The sequence below is a fragment of the Bufo gargarizans genome, chromosome 8 (genome assembly GCF_014858855.1).
Source record: "Bufo gargarizans isolate SCDJY-AF-19 chromosome 8, ASM1485885v1, whole genome shotgun sequence".
In the NCBI taxonomy this organism is placed as follows: domain Eukaryota; kingdom Metazoa; phylum Chordata; class Amphibia; order Anura; family Bufonidae; genus Bufo; species Bufo gargarizans.
Window position 1 is genome coordinate 174,964,126 of NC_058087.1, and position 26,474 is coordinate 174,990,599.

Here is a 26,474-nt window from a genome sequence, read left to right on the forward strand (position 1 = left end):
TGGCACAATAATTTTTTGATCTAAGACCTCTTCAAAGGACCAGGGGATCATTCATTATGTGTGGACTCTGGAGTAAAGATGATTTGGACACCAATACGGGAAAGGATTCTTTACAGTTCCAGCAGTCAGACTATGGAATTCCCTACCCCAAGAGGAAGTAATGGCAGATACTAGGTCAGCATTTAAAAAAAGACCAACCGCTTATCTACTAATAATTGGCCTTGAGTGTTCTAATTAATCTTACAGTTAGATGATGAAGAAATGTATAACTTGATGGACATACAGTCAGGTCCATAAATATTGGGACATTGATACAATTCTAACATTTTTGGCCCTATACACCACCACAATGGATTTGAAATGAAAAGAACAAGATGTTCTTTAACTGCAGACTGTCAGCTTTAATTTGAGGGTATTTACATCCAAATCAGGTGAACGGTGCAGAAATTACAACAGTTTGCATATGTGCCTCCCATTTGTTAAGGAAACAAAAGTAATGGGACAGAATTATGATCATAAATAAAACTTTCACTTTTTAATACTTGGTTGCAAATCCTTTGCAGTCAATTACAACCTGAAGTCTGTAACGCATAGACATCACCAGAACCTGGGTTTTATCCCTAGTGATGCTCTGCCAGGCCTCTACTGCAACTGTCTTCAGTTCCTGCTTGTTCTTGGGGCATTTCCCCTTCAGTTTTGTCTTCAGCAAGTGAAATGCATGCTCAATCGGATTCAGGTCAGGTGATTTACTTGGCCATTGCATAACATTCCACTTCTTTCCCTTAAAAAACTCTTTGGTGGCTTTTGCAGTTTGCTTTGGGTCATTGTCCATCTGCAGCACCGTCCAATGAGTTCTGAAGTATTTGGCTGAATATGAGCAGATAATATTGCCCGAAACACTTCAGAATTCATCCTGCTGCTTTTGTCACATCATCAATAAATACAAGAAAACCAGTTCCATTGGCAGCCATACATGCCCACGCCATGACACTACCACCATCATGCTTCACTGATGAGATGGTATGCTTAGGATCATTAGCAGTTCCTTTCCTTCTCCATACTCTTCTTTTCCCATCACTCTGGTACAAGTTGATCTTGGTCTCATCTGTCCATAGGATGTTGTTCCAGAACTGTGAAGGCTTTTTTAGATGTTGTTTGGCAAACTCTAATCTGGCCTTCCTGTTTTTGATGCTCACCAATGGTTTCCATCATGTGGTGAACCCTCTGTATTCACTCTGGTGAAGTCTTCTCTTGATTGTTGACTTTGACACACATACACCTACCTCCTGGAGAGTGTTCTTGATTTGGCCAACTGTTGTGAAGGGTGTTTTCTTCACCAGGGAAAGAATTCTTCGGTCATCCACCACAGTTGTTTTCCGTGCTTTTCCAGGTCTTTTAGTGTTGCTGAGCTCATGGGTGCCTTCCTTCTTTTTAAGAATGTTCCAAACAGTTGTTTTGGACACGCCTAATGTTTTTGCTATCTCTCTGATGGGTTTGTTGTGTTTTTTCAGCCTAATGATGTCTTGCTTCACTGATAGTGACAGCTCTTTGGATCTCATCTTGAGAGTTGACAGCAACAGATTCCAAATGCAAATAGCACACTTGAAATGAACTCTGGACCTTTTATCTGCTCATTGTAATTGGGATAATGAGGGAATAACACACACCTGGCCATGGAGCAGCTGAGAAGCCAATTGCCCCATTCACCTGATTTGCATGGAAATACCCTCAAATTAAAGCTGACAGTCTGCAGTTAAAGCAAATCTTGTTTGTTTCATGTCAAATCCATTTTGGTGGTGCATAGAGCCAAAAATGTTAGAATTGTGTCGATGTCCGAATATTTATGGATCTGACTGTATGTACAGTAACTATTGACCTTAAATTGAGAATCTGCAACAGATGTACAATACAGTGCTACAAAGCATTCACATGTAGCAGATTTTTCCATTGAGGGTTTGCTGTTAGGATTTTCACATCTTCAGCTTGTTTATACTGTTCATTGTGGATACATTATAAAGTTGAAGTCTGCTGCAAATCCGTAACAAGATCTGCATGTAGCACTTTGGAGATTTGCTACAGATTAGCTATGGAGGTTGGAGAAGAACCCTTCTGTCATAAATTAACAGTAATGACATTTCATAGAATATAATCTTTTTCAATCTTTTTATATGATTTGTATATTTTTCTTATTCTAGACAAACCATTCAATCCACACCTGTTAGTAAACAGTGCAGTATCCAATGTAATCTGCTCGATTATCTTTGGGGACAGGTTTGAGTATGATGACCCAACATTTGGAAAATTAATCAGATTGTTAGATGAAAATGTCAAACTGTTAGGTACACGCAAAGTGGTGGTAAGAAAACTTACTGATGTTACGTATTCAGTGTTTTAGCGTTGGTCTAGGTCTGTGATGGCTAACCTCCGGCACACCAGCTGTAGTAAAACTACAACTCCCAAGATGCACACTTGGCTGTTCTCAGAACTCCATAGAAATGAATGGAGCATGCTAAAAGTTGTAGTTTCACCTCAGCTGGAGTGGCGGAGGTTAGCCATCACTGGTCTAGGTGTTTTATGAATGTAATAATGTTCTGCAGTCGACGGGTGCACAGCTTGGGGTCCCTTAAAGTACATGTTTTTCATGACGCCAGTTGCAGTGAAGAAACAAGGTCACAGTGCCCCTCTTAGAGATACTGTGGATGGCACCCAGGTGTAGGAATGTCAGAGTGGTGTAGGGTAGCCTAAATGTGCTTGTGCATGTGTCACAGTGTTCCTACCTGGATATGCTGGACCCCAGGCGGTGCCCTGCCAAAGCAGAAAAATAGGGTGAATAATTGAGGGATTTGAAGAAATAACTTGAGTCCAGACTTTGTGATGAAGTTGATAACTTATTTACTTTTATTAAGGGATTCTCTCTCTCCTGGCTCCTGAGGACCCAATCTTCTGCCTCCATGTCCATCTGAACTGAAGGTGCTCCAGCTGGCCTGGGCAAGGCACATTCAACAGGGATGTGCACCTGCTTCCTTCCCCTAACAGGGGGTTAAAAAAAATCAACTTTCCCTAGCAGGGGGTAAGCTGGACTAACACTCACTGGTCCCCACCCTTCCTGCAGGCAGTGGGACAAGCCCACTACACCACAGAGGGGGGTGTTAGAATGAAAGGAAAGCTCCACTCTCTGATATTAGAGATAGTAGTGAGGTGCAGAAGTGGTAATGCCACTCTGGGACATTACAATTCACTTTACCATATATGAAGAATGAGGATAAGTAATAAATATGTTAGGGAGGCACTCAAATATCTGGCAAATGCATGGATGGACAAGATGTAAAAGGTAAAATTATATATTTAGATATGATTGTAGATCCTAAACACTATAAAATCCCCATAGTCATTAGTTAATCAACAAAAAAAATCTGAAAAATATAAAAAATATATATAATTATATATAAAAAAAAGTGATACGTGATTTAACCAGGCCGCAGTCCAAACATCCAGTAATCAGTATAATCTTATACATATATATTTCTCCACACACAGTTCTTTATAATGGAGTCTTGCTGATATGCTGCATAGTCTATAAATATGTTACAGTTTTACTCAAATGGTGGACTGTTGATATCTGCACAATTGCAGTAGAATAGGCGTAATATGCTCACAAGTGTTCTCCTTTTAGCGATTATTGCAATATAAAATATAACCAATCTGGTAGTCAATGTAGCAATATGGCTGTTACCTTACTTATAGATAGCGAACAATATAGCTGTGAGGTATTACATCACCCCTCCTGTATATGGTTGCGCTGGATATCAGTCACGTTGTGTGGTTAAGTATTTTTTTTATGTTTTTATGTGTTTTTTTTTTTATGTATTAATAAAATATTAATTCTTATACATCTACACAAAATGCAAAAAGAATGATTACAGTAATAAATCAATAATATACCTACAGTATGGTATTCAATCGTTTAGAATTTTTTAACAAATTTTAAAAAATTTAGTTTTTTGTATGTTTATTTCACTGCTTAAATTTGTGCGTTAACCTCATGTTCTTATGTCTTTTTCAATATATAGATGGGACAGTTGTCACAATTGGTGTGGGGCTGGAAGCCTACCCGGGAGAGGAGATCGAGGTGCTGGTATACAGCCGGACGTCGATGTCCCGTCCCAGATTGGCACCCAGCCCATATCTACAAGAATCCAAATAACTCAATTTCTGCATTGAGACCTGTCGGAAACAAAGTGTCAAATTCGAAGATCCTTTATGATTCGGTTCTGGACATGCGTGCTATGTGGTTTCCGCCCCTCCAGGATCTTCAAATTTTATTAAAGGCTACAAAGGTAAGTGTGGAGGGGTCACTATTGTGATGGTCTCTAAAATGTTTAGATACAGAATGTAATTGAAAGCCATTTTTTTATATTTGCTATGTGCTCAGCTACCCTCTTCTTAAATGGTCTTTTTGTTCTACCTACATATCGTTTGGAACATGGGCACTGTAACAGGTAGATGACGTCTGTGGAATCACAAGTGAGGCCTTCTTTAATTTTAAACGACCTTCCTACAGGATATAAACATGAATGACAGTAACTTAGCTTTTGTCATTAAGACAAGTAAAACATTGATCTGAACATTAATATAGATCAACATAATCGGAAGCCAGTAATGAAAAATAGCTACATCTTTACACCAACTGCCTTCTTCCAAGATGGCTTCTAAATATCCCTACAAGCCAATTCAGGAGGATTAAGCATAACTGCACTAACCGGGAACAATTTGACCGAGAGGCTATAATACTTAAAGAACAATTTGTAGCAAAAAACTATCCCAATCAATCGTTAGAAATTTCCTTGAGTAAAGTACAAGATGACACTTTCCGGATTATATAACCATTTAATTCTGAATATAGATCAGTTGAAAAAATAATACGTAAATACTGGCATCATCTTTTATGGGACAAGATTATTGGGCCCAGCTTACTAGCACCCCGCAGATAACATACACCAGAGCTCCCAATATAGGTCTCAAGGTGGCACCAACAATTAAAACTAAACAAATTGGGAATACATGAAACTGGCTGATATCAAAAGGCTTCCATCGGTGTGGCAGGTGCAATAACTGCAATGTCACTACTTTGATAACAGAAGTAGGATCAACACAAAAGTAATTTTATTTAGAAATTAAAGAAGGCCTCTCTTGCGATTTAACAGACGTCATCTACCTGTTACAGTGCCCATGTTCCAAACAATATGTAGGTAGAACAAAAAAGACCATTTAAGAAGAGGGTAGCTGAGCACATAACAAATATAAAAAAAATGCTTTCAATTACATTCCGTATCTAAACATTTTAGAGAGCATCATAATAGTGACCCCTCCACACTTACCTTTGTGGCCTTTGAAAAAATTAGAAGATCCTGGAGAGGTGGAAACCATATAGCACGCATGTCCAGAGCTGAATCAAAAAGGATCTTCGAATTTTGACACTTTAATTCCGACAGGTTTCAATGCAGAAATTGAGTTATTTGGATTCTTGTAGATATGGGCTGGGTGCCAATCTGGGAAGGGACATCAAGGTCCGGCTGTATACCAGCACCTCGATCTCCTCTCCCGGGTAGGCTCCCAGCCCCACACCAATTCTGACAACTGTCCCATCTATATAGTGAAGAAGACAAAAGAACATGAAGTTAACGCACAAATATAAGCAGTAAAATAAACACCCAAAAACTAAAAAAATTATTAAAAAAATTAAAAACAATTGAATACCATCTGAGACTATATAACCTCTATTTTCAGGGTCTGGTACACTGTAGGTATATTATTGATTTATTACTGTTATTGTTCTTTTTGAATTTTGCATAGATGTATAAGAATTAATATTTTCTCAATACATTTCCTAAAAAAACATAAAAAAAACTGGTCCCATAAAAAAATGCTGTAAAAATGCACCACCAATAATAGTGCGTTTTTTGGAACAATGGAAAATTTGGTTTGTATACCTTGGATAAACTAATAATGTGCAATCATATACAAAGGGTATATATTTTACTTTAATTTTAATTTAATTTTTTCCCATTATTCTACAACGATAAATTTTTATAATTTTCCTCATGATATATTACAAGAATAGATACATAACAGTAACAATATATAACTAAGTTTCTATTTGTATCTCCATACTTATTTGTTGTGTGAATTACAACTTAATGTCTTCTCAAGTACAGACGCACAAAATAACATCCAGTTCAGGCTTTATCCACGTCTTGAATTCTGAAAGGTACCTCCCCCTAATGATGGGCTATCAGCTAAAAGGGAGACTTGCGACCTATTCACTGCAGGCCACTGAGGAAGGAACATGTAGTATCGAAACACATATGGTCAGAAGCAAACTGCAGTGAATTGACGTCTATTACATCCCTTAGGTACAATATACCTCTGTGAAAGTGTCGAGAGCCTTCAACCGGCAGCGCTCCGATATCAATGCAACCAACTCCTCCATAGCTGTTGAACGCAATATCCTCTGACCACGTGGGTCGCCACTCGGGTTGTCAGCGTGTCACAAACAAAGATACAGTGCAATGGGGAAATTAATTATAATCTTGAGACACCAATCTCTGTTTGAAAACCCTCCTAGTTATACGAGGAACTACAAATAAGGGGTCATACTTACCCACACAACGTGACTGATATCCAGCTGTCCCAGCGCAACCATCTACAGGAGGGGTAATGTAATACCTCACAGCTATATTGTTCGCTATCAGTAAGGTAACAGCCATATTACGAGCATATTGCGCCTATTCTACTGCAATTGTGTAAATATCAACCGAACAGTCCACCATTTGAGTAAAACTGTAATATATTTATAGACTATGCAGCATATCAGCAAGACTCCATTATAAAGAACTGTGTGTGGAGATTTATATATGTATAAAATTATACTGATTGCTGGATGTTTGGACTGCGGCCTAGTTAAATCACGTATCACTTTTTTAATATATTTATTTATATATATATATATTTTTTTAAATATCTTTCAGATTTTTTTGTTCATCAACTTATGACTATGGGGATGTTATAGTGTTTAGGATCTACAATCATGTCAGTTTAGATAATAAATATATAATTTTACCTTTTACATCTTGTCTATCTATGCATTTGCCAGATATTTGAGTGCCTCCCTAACATATTTATTATTTATCCTCATTTTACTTACGGCGGTTGTGCGTGAGATTGTGCACTGAACCATTGTTTCCTAAGTTGGTGGAGCCACTGTTTTCTTTTCTTTCTTACCTATATATGAAGAATATTAGGTATCACCTTGTCAGTTTCGGCCGGCTGGGGTTCCTTGGTCCCACCAGAGGAAATTATTCTTAGGGCCCAACCTCTATATAATCAATAAAGTCTAAAAGGTTTTTAATTAAAGAAATAAACCCTAGCTGTAAGTGATTAGTTCCAAAGGCAGCTCCAAATGGAAATTTTGTCCTGGAACTTGGGGGCCCACTATGGTTTCAGAGACAGGCCCACCAGAGGCTCCTGTGGAGCTCTGGTGGGCCCTTCTGACCTTACACCTCGTAGTGCCTTGTAGGTCAAAGAAACTTTGTTAAAACTAATTAAAGAAATAAATGAATTTAATCTATTTATTCCAACAGCTTTTTAATTATTATCCCTTCATTGGATCACTTTTGGGCCTGCACAACAAAATAATGCAGAACATACGAAATCTAAAAGATTTTATTCTAAACGTTGTAAAGAAACGAAGAGTAGAGTTCAGTGCCAATGACATCACCGGATACATCGATGCATATCTTATGAAACAGGAACAGGTGAGTTATGTTTGATTCCCATAGTAGTGCATGTCAGCACAATCTAAAACTAATAGATCGACATTACCATCACTTCACAAATATTGGCCCATGCTGTATAGCCTTAGTCCTTTGCGCTTGGAGAATCATGAGAAAATTACACTTAAAACCTTACAGTTTCCTGTAAAAAAAAACACAAAAGAGGTAATGATCCCATAAAAGCAGAGGAGATAGGTTTTTATTAGTTTGATGCAAAGAATTTACTATACAGTTTTGGAAATGGAACCGGCTATGGATAGTGAGTAACATGTAGAATATTCATGTGATGTGTTTTCAGGAATCAACAAAAACGGAGACATATTTTGATGAGGAGAATCTGATTTATACAGTCCTGGATCTTTTCGCCGCTGGTACTGAAACTACATCTACAACGATCCGCTGGGGAATTTTGTTGATGATGAAGTACTCGGAGATTCAAAGTACCGTAACTGTTGCTAGATAGTAGCTGTTGATCATTGAATATTACAATGTGAAGCCTCCAGTTACTCTAATAATCCTCTTCTCATTTACTTGCCTTTTTGTGGTTTTGAATTGGTGTGAATTTATATAGGAAAAAAACATAAAGATAAAAAACTGAATGCATATGTAATTAACTCATTCAAGTCAGCAAAGCTACCTTTGGTCATTATGACCTTCAGTTGATGAATCTGCTCCAGCTTTGTATATTTGTATTCCCAAAAGTTATCCAAGGCTACTGTCACATCTGCGTTTTTGCTGTCCGGTTTTGAGATCCGGCATGGGATCTCAAAACCACACCAAAACGCTTCCTTAAGGCTACTTTCACACTATCTTTTTTTGCGGATCCGTCATGGATCTGCAAAAACGCTTCCGTTACATGAATACAACCACATGCATCCGTTTTGAACTCCATTGAAATTCAATGGGAGACGGGTCCATTTTCTATCGTGCCAGACTGTGTCAGAAAAAATGGATCCATCCCCATTGACTTACATTGTATGCCAGGAGGGATCTGTTTGGCTCTGCTTCGTCAGGCGGACAGCAAAACGCTGCAGGCAGCGTTTTGGTGTCCACCTCCAGAGCAGAATGGTGACTAAACGAAGTCAAACTGATGCATTTCTTCTCCATTCAGAATGTATTAGGGGAAAACTGATCCATTTTGGAGTGCTTTGGAGTGCTTGTGAGAGCCCGGAACAGATCTCAGAAACGGAAAGCCAAAACGCTAGTGTGAAAGTAGCCTTATAATAATACAACCAGATGTATCTGTTCAGAACTTATTCATTGTATTATAAGAAACTGGCACTAAAACCATTGTAAGTCAACGGTTGCCAAATTCGTTTGCTTTTTTTTGTCCGAAAAATACTGATGCGGCACCATTGACTTAGACAGTTTTTGGTGTTACATCCGGCTTCTTCAGTTTCCCATGCTGCACACAAAAACACAGCTTGCAGCAGTTTTGTGTCCGGCATGGGAAAGTAACAAACCGGAACGGAATGCATTCTGGTGCACTCCGTTCCGGTTCGTTCAGTTTTGTCCCCATTGACATGAATGGGGACAAAACTGAAGCGTTGTGCGGCGCTTTTGAAAGCCTGTGCCGGATCTCAAAACCAGACAACACAACGCAGATGTGAATATAGTCTTAGACTATGAATGAACAGAGGTGAAACCTCTCCAAACGAGCACTAGTGTTGAGCGAGCAGTTCGGCTCGAGCATCACTATGCTCAGCACATCACAGTGTTCGGCCGAATACTGTGTATGCTCGAGCACAATTGAACACAATCAATGGGAGACCCAAGCATTAAACCAGGCACCCCCTGCTCTGAAGAAGAGAGGGTGTCTGGTACACAGAAAAGGTTAGAAATTGATGGAAATGCCACCAAAATGGTTTGAAAACAGCATGGGAAGGACGTCTGGATGCATCTTGGACTCCCATTATCTATGACATACAATAGACGGGTATGAGCAAGCCAATAATCTATCCATGAGACTGCTACAGTCAGCACACCTTACAATGGCAGCCTTCTGCACTATGAGACATTCAAAACCAGCTTCCCCCCCTAAGATGGGAATATTTATGATCTATCACTCATAAACGTTCCATCCCATAATCGTCTGACTTTATTGCATATTTTCTTATCAAGTTGCTAACTTTACATAATATATAATATATAATATAACAAGAACAAAGACAGGTGCACTCTGCGGTTTTACTAAGCCCTCAAACTGGTGTTAAAATTGAGAGATTAGCCAACATGTCCTATTTTAACACCAGTTTGAGGGTTTAGTAAAACCACAGAGTGCACCTGTCTTTGTTCTTGTTATATTATATATACTGTTTATCACATCCACATATTTGCTATCTTGTGTAGGCTGTCCATTGTGGTATTTGTGGTACGCTGCAGGCATCCTCCATTGTATGCATTTTTGCTGGGGATTGCCATTAGCAGCGGACCACAAGTGCAGGATCTGCCCCCCCGGTATAGATGTACCACTGCATATGGGGTTGAGCACTTCCTGCTTTTTAATACCACGCCAATTTGTAGTTTGTATTTTAACTTTACATAATCAATTAACAATCTTATCCTACGACCAATCCACCAGGTCTGTCCAATTTTTCACCTTCTATATTCCTTCTGCATTTACAGCCCCCTTTTTTTTAGCATCCCGCAAGTAGCACATATACAATTTCCTTAATACCACCCTTACACTGTCTTTCACACTTACCTCTTTCCCTCTAAACACATACACATTCCTCACATCTAGGGATGAGCGAACCCGAACTGTATAGTTCGGGTTCGTACCGAATTTTGGGGTGTCCGTGACACGGACCCGAACATTTTTGTAAAAGTCCGGGTTCGGTGTTCGTCGCTTTCTTGGCGCTTTTTGAAAGGCTGCAAAGCAGCCAATCAACAAGCGTCATACTACTTGCCCCAAGAGGCCATCACAGCCATGCCTACTATTGGCATGGCTGTGATTGGCCAGTGCAGCATGTGACCCAGCCTCTATTTAAGCTGGAGTCACGTAGCGCCGCACGTCACTCTGCTCTGATCAGTGTAGGGAGAGGATGCAGCTGCTGTTAGGGCGAGATTAGGCAGTGATTAACTCCTCCAAAAGACTTCATTCAGAGATCGATCTACAGCTGTGGATCATTGAACTGCTGCTATTTAATTGCTCACTGTTTTTAGGCTGCCCAGAGCGTTTTTCAGTTACTTTTTTCTGGGGTGATCGGCGGCCATTTTGTGTCTTGTGGTGCGCCAGCACAAGCTGCCACCAAGTCCATTTAACCATCAATAGTGTGGTTATTTTTTTTGCTATATCCTACATCAGGGGCTTGGCTGTGCTTGCTATTTTATTAAGGGGTGAAATACAATTGCCAAAATAGCAGTACCCTAAATCTGGTGTTTCAGCTGTGGCTAGCCAATTGTAATACTGTCTGCTGTCTGGCAAAGGATATATTTTTGTTCTGGGTTGAAATACAATTCCCAACTTAGCAATTCCCTAAATCAGTGGTTTCTGCTGTATCAGGCCTACTTTAAATCTATCCATAAAAGGGTATATTAGATTGAAGGTGCGGATAGGGTCATTCTCAATAACTTCACACGCTACCGTGCATTTTCAAGTCTAATTCTGTCCGTAAACGTATACCTGTCACCCAGCGCCTAAATAATAGGCCTAAAATTTATATTCAGCTAAATCTGTGTTTATTGCTGAGGCTGGTCAATTCATTTAGTGTCCGCCAAAGCACAGTTTTTGTTCTGGGTTGAAATACAATTCCCAACTTAGCAATTCCCTAAATCAGTGGTTTCTGCTGTATCAGGCCTACTTTAAATCGATCCATAAAAGGGTATATTAGATTGAAGGTGCGGATAGGGTCATTCTCAATAACTTCACACGCTACCGTGCATTTCCAAGTCTAATTCTGTCCGTAAACGTATACCTGTCATCCAGCGCCTAAATACTAGGCCTACAATTTATATTCAGCTAAATCTGTTGTTACTGCTGTGCCTGTATTAATGTAATATGGTACCTAAATAGATAGCCAGATACTGTTAGATGTCTGTAAAAAAAGGCCTGAATTTGAATTCAATATATTGGGCCAAATATTTTTTTTGTAACAATGAGGAAAACATCTAGTAAGGGACGCGGACATGGTCGTGGTGATGTTAGTGGACCCTCTGGTGCTGGGAGAGGACGTGGCCGTTCTGCCACATCCACACGTCCTAGTGTCCGAACTACCTCAGGTCCCAGTAGCCGCCAGAATTTACAGCGATATTTGGTGGGGCCCAATGCCGTTCTAAGGATGGTAAGGCCTGAGCAGGTACAGGCATTAGTCAATTGGGTGGCCGACAGTGGATCCAGCACGTTCACATTATCTTCCACTCAGTCTTCTGCAGAAAGCGCACAGATGGCGCCTGAAAACCAAGCCCATCAGTCTGTCACATCACCCCCATGCATATCAGGGAAACTGTCTGAGCCTCAAGTTATGCAGCAGTCTCTTATGCTGTTTGAAGACTCTGCTGGCAGGGTTTCCCAAGGGCATCCACCTAGCCCTTCCCCAGCGGTGGAAGACATAGAATGCACTGACGCACAACCACTTATGTTTCCTGATGATGAGGACATGAGAATACCACCTCAGCACGTCTCTGATGATGACGAGACACAGGTGCCAACTGCTGCTTCTTTCTGCTGAACAGGAGGTCAGGGAGGAAGACTGGGTGGAAGACGATGCAGGGGACGATGAGGTCCTAGACCCCACATGGAATGAAGGTCATGCCACTGACTTTCACAGTTCGGAGGAAGAGGCAGTGGTGAGACCGAGCCAACAGCGTAGCAAAAGAGGGAGCAGTGGGCAAAAGCAGAACACCCGCCGCCAAGAGACTCCGCCTGCTACTGACCGCCGCCATCTGGGACCGAGCACCCCAAAGGCAGCTTCAAGGAGTTCCCTGGCCTGGCACTTCTTCAAACAGTGTGCTGACGACAAGACCCGAGTGGTTTGCACGCTGTGCCATCAGAGCCTGAAGCGAGGCATTAACGTTCTGAACCTTAGCACAACCTGCATGACCAGGCACCTGCATGCAAAGCATGAACTGCAGTGGAGTAAACACCTTAAAAACAAGGAAGTCACTCAGGCTCCCCCTGCTACCTCTTCTGCTGCTGCCGCCTCGGCCTCTTTTGCTGCTGCTGCCTCGGCCTCTTCCTCCACCTTTGGAGGAACGTTGGCACCTGCCGCCCAGCAAACAGGGGATGTACCACCAACACCACCACCTCTGTCACCAAGCATCTCAACCATGTCACACGGCAGCATTCAGCTCTCCATCTCACAAACATTTGAGAGAAAGCGTAAATTCCCACCTAGCCACCCTTGATCCCTGGCCCTGAATGCCAGCATTTCTAAACTACTGGCCTATGAAATGCTGTCATTCAGGCTGGTGGACACAGACAGCTTCAAACAGCTCATGTCGCTTGCTGTCCCACAGTATGTTGTTCCCAGCCGCCACTACTTCTCCAAGAGAGCCGTGCCTTCCCTGCACAACCAAGTATCCGATAAAATCAAGTGTGCACTGCGCAACGCCATCTGTGGCAAGGTCCACCTAACCACAGATACGTGGACCAGTAAGCATGGCCAGGGACGCTATATCTCCCTAACTGCACACTGGGTAAATGTAGTGGCGGCTGGGCCCCAGGCGGAGAGCTGTTTGGCGCACGTCCTTCCGCCGCCAAGGATCGCAGGGCAACATTCTTTGCCTCCTGTTGCCTCCTCCTCCTACTCGGCTTCCTCCTCCTCTTCTTCCACCTGCTCATCCAGTCAGCCACACACCTTCACCACCAACTTCAGCACAGCCAGGGGTAAACGTCAGCAGGCCATTCTGAAACTCATATGTTTGGGGGACAGGCCCCACACCGCACAGGAGTTGTGGCAGGGTATAGAACAACAGACCGACGAGTGGTTGCTGCCGGTGAGCCTCAAGCCCGGCCTGGTGGTGTGCGATAATGGGCGAAATCTTGTTGCAGCTCTGGGACTAGCTGGTTTGATGCACATCCCTTGCCTGGCGCATGTGCTGAATTTGGTGGTGCAGAAGTTCATTCACAACTACCCCGACATGTCAGAGCTGCTGCATAAAGTATGCGGCCGTCTGTTCGCGCTTCCGGCGTTCACATCCTGCCGCTGCTTGCCTGTCTGCGCTACAGCGTAACTTCGGCCTTCCCGCTCACCGCCTCATATGCGACGTACCCACCAGGTGGAACTCCACCTTGCACATGCTGGACAGACTGTGTGAGCAGCAGCAGGCCATAGTGAAGTTTCAGCTGCAGCACGCACGGGTCAGTCGCACTGCGGAACAGCACCACTTCACCACCAATGACTGGGCCTCCATGCAAGACCTGTGTGCCCTGTTGCACTGTTTCGAGTACTCCACCAACATGGCCAGTGGCGATGACGCCGTTATCAGCGTTACAATACCACTTCTATGTCTCCTTGAGAAAACACTTAGGGCGATGATGGAAGAGGAGGTGGCCCAGTAGGAGGAGGAGGAGGAGGAGGAGGATGAAGAGGGGTAATTTTTAGCACTTTCAGGCCAGTCTCTTAGAAGTGACTCAGAGGGAGGTTTTTTGCAACAGCAGAGGCCAGGTACAAATGTGGCCAGCCAGGGCCCACTACTGGAGGACGAGGAGGACGAGGATGATGAGGAGGTGGAGGAGGATGAGGATGAAGCATGGTCACAGTGGGATGGCACCCAACGCAGCTCGGGCCCATCACTGGTGCTTGGCTGGGGGGAAAAAACGCAGGACGATGACGATACGCCTCCCACAGAGGACAGCTTGTCCTTACCTCTGGGCAGCCTGGCACACATGAGCGACTACATGCTGCAGTGCCTGCGCAACGACAGCAGAGTTGCCCACATTTTAACGTGTGCGGACTACTGGGTTGCCACCCTGCTGGATCCACGGTACAAAGACAATGTGCCCACCTTACTTCCTGCACTGGAGCGTGATAGGAAGATTCGCGAGTACAAGCGCACATTGGTAGACGCGCTACTGAGAGCATTCCCAAATGTCACAGGGGAACAAGTGGAAGCCCAAGGCGAAGGCAGAGGAGGAGCAAGAGGTCGCCAACGCAGCTGTGTCACGGCCAGCTCCTCTGAGGGCAGGGTTAGCATGGCAGAGATGTGGAAAAGTTTTGTCAACACGCCACAGCTAACTGCACCACCACCTGATACGCAACGTGTTAGCAGGAGGCAACATTTCACTAACATGGTGGAACAGTACGTGTGCACACCACTCCACGTACTGACTGATGGTTCGGCCCCATTCAACTTCTGGGTCTCCAAATTGTCCACGTGGCCAGGGCTAGCTTTTTATGCCTTGGAGGTGCTGGCCTGCCCGGCGGCCAGCGTTTTGTCTGAACGTGTATTCAGCACGGCAGGGGGCGTCATTACAGACAAACGCAGCCGCCTGTCTACAGCCAATGTGGACAAGCTGACGTTCATAAAAATGAACCAGGCATGGATCCCAAAGAACCTGTCCATCCCTTGTGCAGATTAGACATTAACTACCTCCCCTTAACCATATATTATTGTACTCCAGGGCACTTCCTCATTCAATCCTATTTTTATTTTCATTTTACCATTATATTGCGGGGCAACCCAAAGTTGAATGAACCTCTCCTCTGTCTGGGTGCCGGGGCCTAAAAATATCTGACAGTGGCCTGTTCCAGTGTTGGGTGACGTGAAGCATGATTCTCTGCTATGACATGAAGCCTGAATCTCAGCTATGGGACCTCTCTCCTCTGTCTGGGTGCCGGGGCCTAAATATATGACAATGGACTGTTGCAGTTTTGGCTGACGTAAAGCCTGATTCTCTGCTATGACATGAAGACTGATTCTCTGCTGACATGAAGCCTGAATCTCTGTTATGGGACCTCTCTCCTCTGTCTGGGTGCCGAGGCCTAAATATATTACAATGGACTGCTGCAGTTTTGGCTGACGTGAAGCCTGATTCTCTGCTATGACATGAAGACTGATTCTCTGCTGACATGAAGCCTGAATCTCTGTTATGGGACCTCTCTCCTCTGTCTGGGTGCCGGGGCCTAAATATATGACAATGGACTGTTCCAGTTTTGGCTGACGTGAAGCCTGATTCTCTGCTATGACATGAAGACTGATTCTCTGCTGACATGAAGCCTGAATCTCTGTTATGGGACCTCTCTCCTCTGTCTGGGTGCCGGGGCCTAAATATATGACAATGCACTGTTGCAGTTTTGGCTGACGTGAAGCCTGATTCTCTGCTATGACATGAAGACTGATTCTCTGCTGACATGAAGCCTGAATCTCTGTTATGGGACCTCTCTCCTCTGTCTGGGTGCCGGGGCCTAAATATATGACAATGGACTGTTCCAGTTTTGGCTGACGTGAAGCCTGATTCTCTGCTATGACATGAAGACTGATTCTCTGCTGACATGAAGCCTGAATCTCTGTTATGGGACCTCTCTCCTCTGTCTGGATGCCGGGGTCTAAATATCTGACAGTGGCCTGTTCCAGTGGTGGGTGACATGAAGCCTGATTCTCTGCTATGGGACCTCTCTCCAATTGATATTGGTTAATTTTTATTTATTTTATTTTTATTTTTATTCATTTCCCTATCCACATTTGTTTGCAGGGGATTTAACTACATTTTGCTGCCTTTTGCAGCCTTTTTAGTGCCGGAAAGTTTGGGTCCCCATTGACTTCAATGGGGTTCGGGTTCGGGACGAAGTTCGGGTCGGGTTCGGATCCCGAACCCGAACATTTCCGGGAAGTTCGGCTGAACTTCTCGAACCCGAACATCCAGGTGTTCGCTCAACTCTACTCACATCCCATAATACTTATTTCAAACACGCCATAAACAGCCACAGCACTCTTTCTCTCTCACCTCTAATTCCTAACCCAAACATCATTACTTCAAAGGTCAAACACGTCACTCCAGTAAATTCTTTACATAACTTTCCTAACTTCTTAAATACTTCTCTAGCATACAAACAATTCCAAAAAGATGTACTATGTTCTCCTTCCCTCTACATTCATATCTTGGACAGTCCTCGCTCCTTACTAGTCTTCTCTTCTTCTGGAATTCTCTCACTGGTAGCACTCCATGTAACGTCTGCCACACTATGTCACTCTGCCTGTTTGTCATACCATTCATTCTCACCTTTTCCCATACCTTCTTCACATCCTCTCACCAGATTTATATCACATTCAATCTGTTTTCCCTCAATCATTCTTGTCACTATTTTTTTTATCCTTTAACACTCTAACCTCCTCATCACACAACTTGTCAGAAACTTCACAACCCATACATACCATACAGGACTTTAAAATCTTTCACCCCACTTTAATCTAAGCCAATAATTCCCAAATAAATATCTGCACATACAAGCATACTTACTATCAATAGCGCTCAGAATAATATTTACTATATTCACACCAAAATAAATTTCTAAGTTTGAGAAACCCAAACCTCCCTTCTCTCCTTGCTCTCTCTGACCTAGAATTCAAAAAACAAGACAAACAATATCCAATTTAGCTGCCTCACACACATGTATCCTGAAGGGAAAACATATGCTGTGTACAAAAAAATTGGCAATGCTACACTCTTAATTACTAAAATCTTTCCAAAAAAGGACAAACTACGCATTTTCCAAAAGTTCAGTTTTTTCTCTACTCTTTCCTTTACATCATTCCAACTTTCTTTACCATCAAGACTTCCTGTAAATTTCACCTCAAGCACCATAATTGGTCCAGTCACCACATTCACACCTATATCCACACTCAAGTCCCTACCTCCAAAACTTTTACACTCACTTTTATCCCAATTCACTCTGAAAGCTGACGCTCCGCAAAAAATGTAAACTAATAACTTAACTCTTCTAATAGCACATTCAGAATCACATACAACAAATATATCATCTATATAACCACTCATTTTCCATTCTCTTCCTCCACCTCCTGGTACCTGTTCTCCTCTACATACTTTATCTTTACGTATCAGCCCCAATAAAGGTTCAATCACACAAATGAAAGCCACTGGCGAAAGTGGACATCCCTGATGCACTCCTGAATGGACCTGCACGCTTGGACTTACCTTCCCATTCGACAACACACTACTATATATTCCTTCATACAAACTTCTCACTCTCCATACAAAATCTGAAGGAAACCCTAATTTTAATAACACCCTAAACAAAAACTTATGCGATAACCTATCGAATGCTTTCTCAAAGTCCAAACTCAGCACATATATTCCACTTTTCCGACTTTTGCAATCCCACAAACAATCTCTTAACATACATATACTATCATGAATTCTTCTACCAGACACTGCACATGTCTGTTCCTCTCCAATCACGCTTTCCATCTTTGCATATATCTTATAATCGCTGTTTAACAGCGTAATGGGCCACCAATTCTTTAAATACTTCAAATCTCCTTTCTTAGGAATCAATACAACCAATCCTGCTTTCATACTTTCAGCTTTCACCACATTCTTCCACATATACTCATACAATTCTACCATATAATTTGCTATCACTTTCCACATTCTACTATAAAACTCCATTGGCAATCCATCCTCACCAGGTGTTTTGTTTTCCGCCCCTCTGCTAATCACTTCCCATATCTCCTCTTTTCTCACATTCTTCATCACACAGTCTCTCTCTATTTCACTCAGCTTCTTGTCTATTACACTCAGCACATCTTCCTCCAAAACCTCATCCCTCCATTTTTCTGCATACAGTTGTTCATAAAATCTCACTACCTCTTCTTCTATTTCATCTCCACTCACTTAATTTCCATTTCCTCCATATAATACATCTATACCCTGTTTGTTCCCGAACACTTTTTGGAAAAAAACAAAAACGTGAGCACTTTTCATCGAGCTCCATCTTATCTAACTTGGCCCTGTACATGATGGCCTTGGCCCTGTACATGAAAGGAGGAGAGCATATTTAAAAGAAGAAAAACTACCACAAGAGGACACAGTTTTAAATTAGAGGGGCAAAGGTTTAAAAGTAATATAAGGAAGTATTACTTTACTGAGAGAGTAGTGGATGCATGGAATAGCCTTCCTGCAGAAGTGGTAGCGGCAAATACAGTGAAGGAGTTTAAGCATGCATGGGATAGGCATAAGGCTATCCTTCATATAAGATAGGGCCAGGGACTATTCATAGGATTCAGATATATTGGGCAGACTAGATGGGCCAAATGGTTCTTATCTGCCGACACATTCTATGTTTCTATGTTTCTATGATACTCCTTCCTTTTTCTAACAGCATCTCTTTAATCTCTCTCTTAACTAAAATGAAATCTTCTTACACATCCATACCTTCACCTCTCAACTTATATAAAAAGGCTAATCGAGCATTAAGCTTAACAAAAAAATTCCTGTTTCGTGCTGCTACTAAAATTTAGTTTTTTTTCTTCACCCAGTCCCACCACATACATACTTTCTCAAAGTCGTTCCTCTTTCCGCACCACCATTCCTACTGTCTTGCATACTCTGTTCGTACTTCCTCATTTTCCATCAGGCTTACATTTAACCTCCATACCCCTCTTCTGTATTTTATTTTACTATTCATATCAAACTAACACATTCATGGTCTGAGAAAATAAGTTTATTTTGAGATTACCTTTTTGGAACTATGTTTTGTAACTGTCACGACCATGGTCATGGTCGTGACTTCTTGGGACCCTCATGCATTTGCCCGCGGTCTGGTATTGTTGTCAACCACAGGTGAGGGCTAGTATCTTGCCTTACGTGTGGTTGCCGCTGGCAACTTGTGGTTGTTGGGCAGTGGAGCAGCCTGAGCTGGTTGCTGGGCGGCTCGCTGTCCATGCATGCGGTTGTCTTTGGCAACGTGTGTTTGTGTGTGCACTTTCCTTGTCTGGTGTGCACGGGGTTTATTGTGTGTATTCCCCTTTTAGTTGCTGTCTTCCCTGGTGTGTGAAGGGTTAATTCCCTTCCTAGTCTGTGAGCACTGGGTGTGTCTGCGTGGATGTGGCACCATGGGCTATTTAACCTCAGTTGAGACCTGAGTTCTGAGGGGTACTCCAGCCTTGTAGTAAGCTGGAGGCACTCTCCTGGTCCCATATACCATCTGCCAGTGAGGGCCCCCCTTGTGGTCATAAATTGTGATACTATATGTTTATGTGATGTTAAGTTTATGTCTATGTGGTGTCTGTTATTATTGCAGCTATGGTTCTGGGTCCCTGTGTGTTTGTGTGTGCTGTGTCATTTTATGTTTGTGTGTGGACAGCCAGCACTTGTTTCCAGGGATCCAGTCAGTGTGTCTGTGGCAGGTAGAGGTGGAAGTCTTTCACTCTCCTGCCATATCCATAGTCTGTTTATGGTTACATCCCATTGCAGCTCGGCCAGTATTAGACTCCTGTTTCTCCGCATCCAGGATGAACAGGAGGTCTACCCAGCTCCTAGTTCAGGGATCGGCGGAGGGTGAGTAGGGATCCGAGGTTCCTGAGCATGGGCCCTCCTACCTTCAAGGTCGGCTCATGCAGCTAGGAGTTAGGGTCGGATTAGGGATGCGTTAGGAGGTGACCTGCTTCCTAATTCTGTCGTCCTGGCCGAGCAGCCACTAACATCTTCCGTCATCGCACGGCTGAGGGTTTTCCCCATCCTCAGCCGTGACAGTAACACAAAACAGTAATCTATCTTAGATTCTACCTCCCTACTTTCTGTATTAATGCTTATGTTACATAATTTCTGCATATCTCCTAAACGAAAATCACTTACCAACCTCAATAAAGCTCACCCTGACACAGCCACTGTTTCTTTACTTATATCACAATTCATATCCCCCATTATTATTACAGGCATTTTCTCAAGCTAAATTTTACGCTCTTCCCACCCGGTCGGTGCATGCACAAAATTTGCTGAAATGCATCTTCTTTCTTCTATAATCAAATAACTACCCAGGGATATCTGCTTTCCTTTGATCAAAATGCTCCATCATTCTTATTTACTGAGCTTCCTGACCATATGGACCTCCCATATGACCATTCTTGCTCCTTAATCAGCTCATTAAGCCCGCATTCTTGTAAAAAAATTATAGAAGCATTCTCCTGTGCTAAAAAATTCAAAATGGCCATCATCCTTGCTTTATTCTTGAACCTTCTTACATTCTGTGATACAATGGCTAAACTCATAATAAGAACTGAATAATAAACCAACCAAAAGGTCATTTGTTTCCATATTTTTTTACGACTTTAACAATTGTCCATAGCCTCTCCATCCTTTTCTTCCAATACTCGGTAGCGATTTTGGCTTTCGGTACCACTTTCTTCACTCTGCCCACATCTTGTTTTTTTTTATTGGCTTCTCCTGACGGGGACCTCTTCCATTTCTTCCTCCTCATCGGATTCTGACCCACTTCCTGCTCTTCTGCTCTTTCCACCCCCAGCATCACCGGAATCCTCCGACGGAAAAGTACCAATATTGGCAGGGTCTCAAGGATGCACAGGACTGACTGCCTCCTCTATCACCTCCTCTAGCTGTCTCATGGCTGGTGTCTTAAACCCATATTTTTTTCCTCTCTGGTCTTCTGCCAAGCAGCTTTACTTTCTTCCTATCCTCCTCCACACTCCTGCCACTACTTTTTTATAACTCCTCCCTTCCACCTCCTGTCTCCTGAATCTCTCCTGCCTCATGGAGATCACCAGAGGGCAGTCCTTGTACTTGTGCTTGTTATCACCACACATATCACAGGTTTTAGGTTGAGGACAATCACCTGCTGTGTGCCCCTCCTATTTACAATTCCTGCAAACGACCCCCTTTTTATACTCAAATGCAGTGTGGCCAAACACATAACATTTTCAGCAATATTAAGGCTGTCCTGGGTAAAACAGAAAGCCTCTGTTCCAATATTTCCAGCATCTCTCCTCAGTTTGACATTAAACTTATATTTGCAGTTAAAGATGCCCAACACATTTTTCTGTTGCTCAATGCTCACCTTTACATACTCACAATACTGTTCAAGATAGTTTATCAGCATGTTTACATCCATGAAGGGGTTATACACATAACATGCACTAATATTTATTTTTCAAGCATTGAAAACAAGTCTTCAGTTATTATGTTACTCATCATAGGATCTGTTGCATTGTTCTTCATCCACTCACTCATACACAGTCAAAGCAACACCCTCTTCAGCAAAAGTAACGTCATATGTTCCTTGTTTCTGAAAATCTTGGACACTGAAAATGTCTTCTCTTACCACACCAGCTTTCCCTTCAATGAGGTCCCGTACAACATACACAACGTTGTTATTTTCACTTCTGGTATCCACCTTCACATGGATTGTGTTTCTCAAAGCCATCTTCTTTCTTCAATTGTTCTATTGGTATGAAACCACAGCAAAGCGTGGTCACAAGCCAAAGCCAGACCAGCCTTTTTTTTTTCCTAAGATAGGAATATTTACGATCTATCACTCATAAACTTTCCAACCCATTATTGGACTTTATTGCATACTTTCTTATCAAGCTCTATAACTCCTAAAGGTTCCATCCCGTCTGAGACATTCCAAACCAGCTTTTGAATTTTTTTCCTCAACCAACTTTTGAATATTTACGATCTATCACTCATAAATGTTCCATACCATCTTCATCTGACTTTATTGCATACTTTATTATCAAGTTCTATAACACCTAAACGTTCCATCCCGTCTGAGACATTCCAAACCCGCTCTCATCTGACTGAGAGCCAGTAAGCCTCAAAGTTGCTTCATAACTGTTGGATGCCTTGAGTAGACCTGCGCACCTGGATCATTATCATTAGGGTGACAAAAAGTTTTCTGATTGTCCTAACATAATATCAATAACCTTTCTATACAGTTTTTTCATGTAAACGTATTTGCATAATCGTGGGCATATGCAAATTTGTTGAATCTGCTTGTTTTATAGCTGAAACACCATTTGCATGGAACATTGGCATTAAAAATGTGGGATTATAATATTTGCGATCAACATTACTCATGAACAGCACCGTCTATTGGTTTCATAGTCTTATGACAAGACTATGAATCCTTTAGATGGCGCTGTATATGACTCATGAACAGCACAATCTATTGGTTTCAAGTAGTATAGGGACCCATGTCTCGTCAAACTCAAAGTGACAGGTGCCCAGCCCCTTTTTCACACTATAACCCCTCCCATAAACGCCCGAACACCGCCCAGATCCGCCCATTTCTCTCCCCTCGCCCGTCCCAAACCACTCCTAAATGCCGCCCACTTTGATATACTTTGATATACTTTTCATATCATTTTATACAGCTTAATATAAATTTTATATCGAATGATAAGCTTTTTATATCACTTTATAAGTCCTTATCAAATGATTTTGATACGATTTTGTGCATTGATATCAAAATCATATCATTTTGATATGCCTTTTATATACCTTTTATATCATTTTGTGCATTCATATCACTTTAATATCACTTTTATATATGCCCATGCTTTTTTCATTTTACTTTATAAGTCCTTATCAAATGATAAGCTTTTTATAATCACTGCCTTACAGACAATGACATGTCTGGACAAGCCTTTTTGGTTTAACCCCCACCACACTGGACAACTGAGTCAACACACTGAATTTGAATTAAAAACCTGAAATGCCACATTTCTACCCCCCCCTCGCCCATCCCAAACCACGCCTAAATGCCGCCCACTTGGATATGCTTATCATATAATTTTATATGGCTTAATATAAATTTTATATCAAATAATAAGCTTTTCATATCATTTTAGAAGTCCTTATCAAATGATAAGCTTTTATTAACACTTTTTATCCCATTTATAAAAATTTGATACAATTTTGTGCATTGATAGCACTTTGATATGACTTTATATATCTTTTATATCATTTTGTGCTTTGATATCACTTTGATATCACTTTTATATATGCCCATGCTTTTTTTCATATCACTTTACAAGTACTTATCAAATGATAAGCTTTTTATAATCACGGCCTTACAGACAATGACATGTCTGGACAAGCCTTTTTGGTTTAACCCCCACCACACTGGAGAGTCAACACACTGAATTTGAATTAAAAACATAATGCCTTTTATATACCTTTTATATCATTTAGTGCTTTGATATCACTTTGATATCATTTTGATATGAATTTTATATATGCCCATGCTTTTTTCATATCACTTTATAAGTCCTTATCAAATGATAAGCTTTTATTAACACTTTTTATCCCACTTATAACATTTTGATACGATTTTGTGCATTGATATCACTTTGATATGCCTTTTATATACCTTTTATTTCATTTTCTGCTTTGATATCACTTTGATATCATTTTGATATAAATTTTATATATGCCCATGCTTTTTTCATATCACTTTATAAGTCCTTATCAAATGATAAGCTTTTTTTTTATAATCAATGCCTTACAGAAAATGACATGTCTGGACAAGCCTTTTTGGTTTAACCCCCATCACACTGGACAACTGAGTCAACAAACTGAATTTGAATTAAAAACCTGATGTCTTTTATAAACCTTTTATATCACTTTGTGCTTTGATATCACTTTGATATAAATTTTATATATGCCCATGCTTTTTTTCATATCACTTTATAAGTCCTTATCAAATGATAAGTTTTTATTAACATGTTTTATCCCGTTTATAACATTTTTATACGTTTTTGTGCATTGATAGCACTTTGATATGACTTTATATACCTTTTATATCATTTTGTGCTTTGATATCACTTTGTAGTTAAACACAACCAAGTCAAGATGTTCAAACTATTGTTATCAATTGTAAGCTAGACCCTTTAATCCAATAATATTTCACAAATAGTGGGTAGCTTTAGTAAAACTTAACATTTAATGTTTTCTAATAAAATAATAGGCCCATAAAGTAAAAAAATGTTGCATTGAATACAACTGAAGAACTGCATATGTATGTTAAACTGCAGTATAGTTGTAAATGAGGAATGTGGCATTTCAGGTTTTTAATTCAAATTCAGTGTGTTGACTCAGTTGTCCAGTGTGGTGGGGGTAAACCAAAAAGGCTTGTCCAGACATGTTATTTTCTGTAAGGCATTGATTATAAAACACTTATCATTAGATAAGGACTTATAAAGTGATATGAAAAAAGCATGGGCATATATAAAAGTGATATCAAAGTGATATCAAAGCACAAAATGATATAAAAGGCATATCAAATTGATATCATTTTGATATCAATGCACAAAACCATCAAAATGTTATAAATGGGATACAAAGTGTTATTAAAAGCTTATCATTTGATAAGTACTTATAAAGTGATATGAAAAGCTTATCATTTGATCAAATTTTTTATATTAAGCCATATAAAATTATATGAAAAACATATCAAAGTGGGCGGCATTTAGGCGTGGTTTGGGACGGGTGAGAGAATTGGGCGGATCTGGGCGGGGTTAGGGCGTTTCTGGGCATTTCGGGGAGGGGTTATGGTGTGAAAAAGGGGCTGGGCACCTGTCACTTTGTGTTTGACAAGACATGGGTCCCTATACTACTGTTTCATAGTCTTATGACAAGACTATGAATCCAATAGATGGCGCTGTTTATGAGTAGTGTAGATCGCGAATATTGTAATCGCAAATTTTCCATGCAAATGGTTTTTCAGCTGAAAAACAAGGCAGATCATGCTGTTTCCAAACCATTTTGTTGGAGTTTCTATCAATTTATAACCTTTTTCTTTAAACCAGACATCCTCTTCTCTTCAGAGCAGGGGGTGCCTGGTTTAATGCTTGGGTTTTCCCATTGAATTCCATTGTGCTCGGTCAACACTAACAAGACCCTTTTTAATAAGAGCACCCCCTTTTCTTGACTAGATTTACTGTGACATATTCCATGTATACCATAATGGCCATCTTTATTGAGAAGACAATATTCTAGACCATTTATCAATACATTTTTGGGTGTTGAACTCAAAGAGGTTTCACAGTTTTTTCAGGTCGAGCCACAATTTATCAATTAGAATCAGACCATTCCAGTAACATAGTAACATAGTACATAAGGCCGAAAAAAGACATTTGTCCATCCAGTTCGGCCTGTCATCCTGCAAGTTGTTCCAGAGGAAGGCAAAAAAAAACCTGTGAGGTAGAAGCCAATTTTCCTCACTTTAGGGGAATAAAAAATTCCTTCCCGACTCCAATCAGGCAATCAGAATAACTCCCTGGATCAACGACCCCTCTCTAGTAGCTATAGCCTGTAATATTATTACACTCCAGAAATACATCCAGGCCCCTCTTGAACTCTTTATTGTACTCACCATCACCACCTCCTCAGGCAGAGAGTTCCATAGTCTCACTGCTCTTACCGTAAAGAATCCTCTTCTATGTTTGTGTACAAACCTTCTTTCCTCCAGACGCAGAGGATGTCCCCTCGTCACAGTCACAGTCCTGGGGATAAATAGATGATGGGATAGATCTCTGTACTGACCCCTGATATATTTATACATAGTAATTAGATCTCCCCTCAGTCGTCTTTTTTCTAAAGTGAATAACCCTAATTTTGATAATCTTTCAGGGTACTGTAGTTGCCCCATTCCAGTTATTACTTTAGTTGCCCTCCTCTGGACCCTCTCCAGCTCTGCTATGTCTGCCTTGTTCACTGGAGCC

The 26,474-nt window shown here is 41.3% G+C and overlaps 1 pseudogene; it reads left to right on the forward strand.

Moving 5' to 3' along the window:
• The window catches only part of LOC122945193, a 57,777-nt pseudogene that overhangs the window by 14,478 nt on the left and 16,825 nt on the right, over positions 1 to 26,474 (forward strand).